Raw genomic sequence first — 8,250 nt, 5'->3', positions numbered from 1 at the left:
GGTGTGTCGGAACGAACAGTGGACCACGTGAGGACAAGGTGTTGCCACGTGCCGGCCGAAGTGGCCGTGCGGTTAAAGGCGCTGCAGTCTGGAACCGCAAGACCGCTACGGTCGCAGGTTCGAATCCTGCCTCGGGCATGGATGTTTGTGATGTCCTTAGGTTAGCTAGGTTTAACTAGTTCTAAGTTCTAGGGGACTAATGACCTCAGCAGTTGAGTCCCATAGTGCTCAGAGCCATTTGAACCAACCATTTGTTGCCACGTCCCACAACGTCTACCTGTCGACCTAGTGCGGAATTGAACATGCCTCTGCCAGAAGTGTGGGGAAACCTTCGTACCCATTTAAAGGGAAGCCGTACAAGTTGCAACAAAAATTGCGCCTTCTGCAGTTCTGCGTTGATGCACAGAACCATCCAATGACGACTTATAAGCAAAGTAAACTTCAGTGATGAAGCCATTTTTCATCTATCGGTAAGGTCAGCCGACAAAAGACAATCATATCGAGGACAGAGACTGCATGTGCAAACATCGAATACGTCCGTTATTCTGAGACAGTTAACGTGTTGTGTTCCATGTCCAACAAGACCGTCTATGAAACCATCATCTTCGCTGAAAGAAGTGTCAATGATATCACCTGTCTCTACATGCTGCAGTTGTGCATCATGTCACAATTTGAAACTGATAGCAGGGATTTCATATTTCAACAAGTGTACGAGATTACCTGAATGAAACGTCACCACGTCGCTGGACAGCCCGTGCTGCAAACGCTGGCTTGGCCCAGCCATTCGAGTGGCCGCCACGGGTGCCGTACTGTATCATTCTTCTTGGCCATTTATTTGCACCTATTTCTGGAAATATTTCATGAACTCTGTATTCCCCACACATTTTGGAGTACGGTAGTTGGTCATGATGGACGTTCTCCGTGACCAGCTCTGTCTTAAGGTATGTCGCCGTTAGGCGACGCTCTCTTGAACTTTTCTGCTAGGAATGTCGCAACGGCGCAGCTAGGGCACCAAGCTGCTGGAATGGTAAAGCATCTAATGCGTTACTGTTCAGCTAGTCCTTATATTTTGAACAACTTCTTTACAATAATACTTACGTGCAGTTTCGAAAAAGATATTCAATAATACTGTACAGTGAATGTGTGGTATTTTGTGGCTACTATTCGTGTAATACATTTTCCAAGTTTTAGTTGTCTCTTCCTGTACACGCGTATAACTGTTTCCACGACGGAGTGAATGGTAGATTATTTGTAATGTCAAAACCTGTCTACCAGAACCACTGTCTACAATTTGAACATCAGGCTATTTCGTCATGAGCTGTTGGAGACGATTAGTTGCTTATATGAAAGCATTTGGCGTACTCAACTAAGAAAACTCCCACACTTCATTGGCGAGGCTCGCATTGCTCTATAAACGTCGTGGACTAACTTGCTCAACGAAAAAAAGTCGTTCCCACCATATGTTTGCGTTTAACCTGATGATCCTATAAAGTGACCAGTTCAAGTAATGGAATGGCCCTCCTGTGTATGTTGTAAAAGATAGTCGAAATAAAATTCCTTAACATGACGGTGATCGAAATGACACGTTGCTTTTTGCAAGCGGAATGTGGAAGGTCCATTACTAGTGACAATGTGTTCTCCCGACGCAAAATGGATGGTCGCTAATGAATATTGGTTATATGAAATCTTAGTGATAACATTAATCTACTTTGTGTGTTTACCAATAACGGTCTGCACTGTGAGTTTTACGACACTGCACTGATCAGTCAGTAGCATGCACATATGTAGTTTGTGAATATGCATAGATTTATGATGTAACTGCTGTTGTGGGCGATTTGGGGTACGTGCCGGCAATATGGTCTTTCTCGTTTACAGCCAACATTTTTGCGACATAGTTTCGTCCCTGGCGTTGGCGTAGCGGGCTGTTACGAGGCCAAGATTTTGAAATGTTCATAAAGCTGTCGTTCGGTACGCTCGACGGTCGTAAGAACAGAGAAAGTGATGACCCCAAGGCATGTGTGCCGTGTGAGCGTCGACATACGTGGCACATCATCCTCAGACCGCTGGTCGGTACTATTGGTCGTGAAGTCGTACCGTCAGTTGTTTTCGAAGGCACAGTAGACGTCCAGCGTTGGTGTTCAGCGAAGAGGTAGGAAATATATAACGTGTGGCTTCCTAGCGAGTCTAATTACACCGTACATTTGCCACTGTTAACTGGTCAGAAATGTCTTTTGCTTAATAGAGTCATTTGGGACATGTGTGGTAATCATACTCTCAACTATCAAAGAATTTATGTAGGTCCATCATTTTCTTGGGGAAGGCGTGCACTAGAAGTGCTTATGGAAGCAAAATTACACTGACGTACTTGGCTAGCGTCCACACAACAAATAGTCGTACAGCAGATGTGGAGTGTTCTTATTACACGCGTGATACATACAGCAGATGAAACTGCACTGTTCGTGTGGACGTTACCCAAATGCGAGTATGTCAGTAGAAATTTGCTTTGACAAGCTAGTTCGAAACTACACATCAGTTAATTTATACGCGCAACCGTGACAGAAATTTAAATATAAAATTATGAAGGAATTGTCTAGATTCTTCTCTTTATGCGTTAGGATCCGTCTTGTCCATACACCGCAGTTTTTCTTATTGACTGGAACGTATGCACGTAGTTTTATCTGCCTAGCAACATGTATGCATAAAATTTTGTGTGTAAATGTACTCCAGGTAGGATAATATTGTAGGATATAAAATATAAAGTAGCATTTTTAAGGAAAACATTGTGTAGACAACTGATGAAGAAGTCAATCGCCACTGTAGTCTATGGACTACTATTACTTGTTAGCATGAAAACTGAAAGGAAAAAAAAAACTCTGCCCGTGAAGTGATAAAACATACTGCGCTTGTAAGCAATAAAAAATGAATTCTGCTTCTAAACAGTCAAAATGTTATTTTGAGAAGGCAGGTAAACACTAATTACGCAACCATACTCCTAGTTCGAATAGCGGAAAAAAAAATCAGGCCGTTAGACGCGCTAATTCAGGCAGCGCACAGATACAACTAGTATCTGTTCTTCTCACGGCGTAGATGGTAGCGAACGAGACTCAGCCTTTGGCTATGGTTCGATCCTTACTACAGTCACTTGTCCAATTTTTGCATCGCTCTCTTGTTCGGTTTTGGGAAACCAAACGAAGAACATGTTTGGCGGCACCGTCTTTTGTCGGGGTGCATGAAGTTTCGCGCGCAACGACCTGATTGGCTAACTTATCGTATAGAATTTTTTTGGTAACAGTTACTTTTCAGCACAACCTACCGTGTAACACCCTTACAAGCTTTTCAGACTGTTTCTGACCGCCCTGTAGGTAGTTCTTCTGTAGATTTTAACTAGTGATTGGCAAGAATCGAAATACGTGACATAAACGGCCGTATCTTTTGACTGCATTGACGTAGAAGCTTAAATTTTGTACACTGCCAGTGGACCGAAGACCTTAGTTCTTGCCATATATTTCAAGTTGCACCTCTACCCATACCTGAGAAAAAGGGATCTTAACAGACGAACAACAAAGTGATACCTTAAGGAGCTCGTTTTTACCCACTGAGGTACGAACCCTAAAAATATTCATAGTTTAAATGTTATTTTATCTACGTGAACTCCGCCGCCGTTAATGATTGTTGGTGAGTAACACGATCTGATGGCTGCGCTATTCGCCAACATAGCTTAGTCAGTTCTGTTCTTTACATATGTTCAGAAATACTCCCTTGTGCAAGAGATGCAATATAAATTACTTTTAAATGCCCTGTTACAGTTGTGGGATATCTTCAAAACAGAAATGATGATTAACCTTTGTATAATTAACAGATCTCTCGGTGATGCGGGGTATTCATGAGTTAAACTCTCTCTAAAGGCTAGGCCTTGTCGCTGTAAACAGTTCTCTATGTTAAAGGCTGTCGCTTTCGTGATTTTCCATAATACCAAATGTAGGGCGTTTCAGAGCCTGTTCGGCGAAAGGTCAGTCACAAACGAAGGTCTATATTTGTTGAACGAACACATTATTTTAATTACTTCGTCTGTGCAACAGCTGAAAATGCGTATTTGGTTCAAATGGCTCTGTACACTGTGGGACTTAACATCTGAGGTCATCAGTCCCCTAGAACTTAGAACTACGTAAACCTAACTAACATAAGGACATCACACACATACACACCCGAGCAGGATTCGAACCTGCGACCGTAGCAGTCGCGCAGTTCCAGACTGAAGCGCCTAGAACCGCTCGGCCACAACGGGCAGCGGAAACAGTTTCACCAAGAAAAGAACTAGAAATAGTTTGGTAAGAAAAGTTTGTATCTCTTCTAAGTTTATGCGTTTCAATTATCTGTGATGAATGCATCCCTTGTTGAAACTTCCTCATAATTCTTCCGTTCGTAACTGCAACACCATACACTGTAGGTGGTTGGCTTCCAAGAATTCAAAAATGGAGTACCAAATCAGCTCATAGCATCTGGGACTTCGTTACACACATTTAACCGTAAATAATCAGTATTTACTATAACGACCTGTTTCGATTGGCACTCTTAAGACTTTATACCGAGAAAACGATTTGGCCTTCGACAGAAGCCTGATATCAATCTGCATAGCGCAAGTGGACAATAGATTGTTGCTTCCAGGGCCATCGTCTGTGCAACAGCTGAAAATGCATATTTGGTTCAAATGACTCTGAGCACCATGGGACTTAACTTGTAAGGTCATCAGTCCCCTAGAACTTAGAACTACTTAAACCTAACTAATCTAAGGACATCACACACATCCATGCCCGAGGCAGGATTCGAACCTGCGACCGTAGCAGTCGCACGGTTCCGGGCTGACTGAAGCGCCTAGAACCGCTCGGCCACCGCGGCCGGCGAAAATGCCTATTTATTTTAGCATTCGCCTAACTGAACTAGCTTACGTAACGGTACTGTTTTACAGACACCATGGATGCAGAAATGACGACATTCTTTTTAAACATGTTATTTATGAGTTATATACATATTCAAGACCTTAAATTTCTGAGAGTGGATAGTAACAAATTCACACAACATATGTTCCATTAAAGGCATGTCTGGCTACACTTTTAACAGGCTTTGAAACTTTATGGCCTGAGCGTCATTACGTGCTTGATAGCTTCGCAGCAGTGATCCTTCATCTGTCAGGCATGGTAAAATGCCGTGAAAGCTATAATTAAATCGGCCATCGACTGTGTTCTGATAACAGTCGGAATAATGTTCGCATCCTCTTGGCATGCCTTCAAAGAAAGGAAATCGTTAGACGTCGGACAGGTGAAAGTGTCGAACACGCAACAAGCGTCGCTGGACCTATGCATTGTCAGTGAGCTGAAACGATTTGTGGCTCTTACATGACCTAGAATGTCATATGTAAGCGACTGATGTGATATAACGAAGACTTAGAAACAGGATAATTGCATTTGATGGCCACGATGCACTGCGTACCGTGACCAATTTTTCTCGCATGTGCCTGTAACTCAAGAACGTCAGGTGGCAAAGTACCAGGTGGCTCAAATGGTTCAAATGGCTCTGAGCACTATGCGACTTAACTTCTGACGTCATCAGTCGCCTAGAACTTAGAACTAATTAAACGTAACTAACCTAATGAGATCACACACATCCATGCCCGAGGCAGGATTCGAACCTGCGACCGTAGCGGTCGCTCGGGTACCGGGTGGTTATAACTAAAGTGCGGCTACTGTCGGAGGCTCATTGTAGGCTCTAATTATTGCATTGGTAGATACACTGATGAGCCAAAACATTATGATCACCTGGGCAATAGCTTGTTTATCCTTACTTGGAACGAAACACATCACTGATTCTGCGTGTGAGGGATCCGACAGTTTTTGGTATACTTATGGATGTATGTGGCATTAGATGTCTACGCACAGGTCATGCAATCCGCGTAAATAACGGGCCGCTGATTTGCGTACGCGGTGATGGCGTCCGGTGGCGGCTCAGATGGCTTCCATAGGATTTACATCAGGCGAATTTAGTCGCCGAGACACCAACGTGGGTTCACTATAATGCTTCTCATACCACTGTAACACGGTACGGGCACCGAGACAATTATACTGCTGAAAGACGACACCGCTGTCGGGAAAGACATCAAGCATGGAGGGATGCAGGTGGTTCGTAGGCTCACCGTGTCTTCGTTTACTACATGCAAGCGCAGGAGAATGTCTCCCTGTCTCCCATAGCATAATACTGCGCCCGCCAGTCCGCGTCCGTGGCGCGCTGCCCGTTTCGAGCCGCCGTTCAGCCCGATGACGGCGTTTGTGGATAGGACCAGCGACCAAGCGTAGAAAAAATGTGTTTCACCCGAAGAGCCGACACGTTTCCATTGATTGACGATCGAATCCCGATGATCCCGTGCCCACTGCAATTGTAACTGACGATGTCGTTCAAAATGGTTCAAATGGCTCTGAGCACTATGGGACTTAACATCTATGGTCATCAGTCCCCTAGAACTTAGAACTACTTAAACCTAACTAACCTAAGGACATCACACAACACCCAGTCATCACGAGGCAGAGAAAATCCCTGACCCCGCCGGGAATCGAACCCGGGAACCCGGGCGTGGGAAGCGAGAACACTACCGCACGACCACGAGCTGCGGACAACGATGTCGTTGGGTCAACATGTGAACACGGTAGGGGTGGTCTGCTGCGGAGCTCTATGTTCTACAATGTACGGTGAACGGCGTGCTGCGAAACATTTGTGCGTGCACCAGCATTGTGCTCTTTCAGCCGAGATGCCACGGATCACGACCTATCCTACTTTACAGGGCAGACAAGCTTCCGAACCCCACGTTCTGTGAAGAGTTGGTCAGTTGTCAACTACCTCTTTTCGTAAACGCTCAAGACAACTGCACGTCAACATTCGACCAACTGCGCCATTTTTGAGATACTCGTTTACAAACTCTGTGTGATAATAATCTGCCCTTTGTCGAAGTCGCTTATCTCAGTGGATTTCCTCATTTGCGGCCATATCTTCGCTAGATTCATCCGCCATATCCGCTCCGCTCACATACTTTTGTTACCGCGTCACGCGCCTGCAACGCCATTAAGGCAGTGGACAGTGATCGTAATGTTTTGGCTTATCAGTGTAGATGATGCGCTAATGCGGAACCGATTTACGCTGGAAAAAAATAGTTCCAGTTGTGGCCACCAGGTGCAAATCTGGCACTGTACACTGTTTGTGTGAAATTGTGACATCGTGTGCCTTCATCTGAGAAGCCACAACGTGGGTGAACAGTGTGGCTATCGAGAAGAGAGACCGTGCGCTGTTAGTGAAACTGCTTTATGTGAACAGCAGCAATCACCGGAACTGCTGTGAACAAATGTTACTCAATATCGTTTTGCGGATACAGCATCTCGTCGACGCCTCATATTGAACAGATTGTTTGAGCGGGGTTTAATAATAAAATCAACTATGCCTCTCTCATTTATTTGACCTTTTCTCCCACGTCCTGTTCCTAATCGATTACATACGGCAACTTTTCTATACTTCTTCCTTGCATTGACAGCGCCAGATTTCTACCTGGTAGGCAAAATTGGATCTAATTTTTCCCACCACAAATCGGTTTCACATTAACGCATTAGAGTAAGTACCAAGTTTCGCTGCAATACGATAGTTACAGCCCTCTCCTGGACCTATGTGAGTCGGTGCACTTCAATTACAACCACTCGGTGTATGTTCCTTAATAAGACATACGTGTTGTTTGTGTATGACAAGTCTTCTCTCAAATTTGTTTGTGAACACATTATTTCGGCTATGCCCAGAAATCCAGCCTTCAAAATGTCCTGAATAAAATAGTTGAATTATTTGATCTCTGAATCATCTTTGTCCTTCATTGACGTTGTGACTTGCGACTTTTCTTTTCTCCTCACTTCCTTCCATGCAGATGATTTTGAAAAAATTGTTCCCATTCAGAAATTTCATAGTCGGTAAATATTTTGTTTGCAGTTTTTTTAATAGTGGATTGATGTCTGCACGGGAGTCAGAATACAAAAGCAGATATCTTGGGGTCGATTGTTGATCCTGGGATTTTTCTTGCTGTTCACGTGACGTCCTCGTCTGCGAGTGCTTTGCGTTCGTGAAGAGATCTAGCAGTACCGCGTTTCAGATACCACATTAAACTGTGCTACCCGTAAGAACCAGTAAGGTCCTATCGATCTCACGTCAGATGTAAACAAGTTGTAAAAC

This window comes from Schistocerca cancellata, chromosome 2 (assembly GCF_023864275.1).
Source record: "Schistocerca cancellata isolate TAMUIC-IGC-003103 chromosome 2, iqSchCanc2.1, whole genome shotgun sequence".
NCBI classification, from domain to species: Eukaryota; Metazoa; Arthropoda; class Insecta; order Orthoptera; family Acrididae; genus Schistocerca; species Schistocerca cancellata.
Note: the sequence above shows the minus strand (reverse complement) of the source record.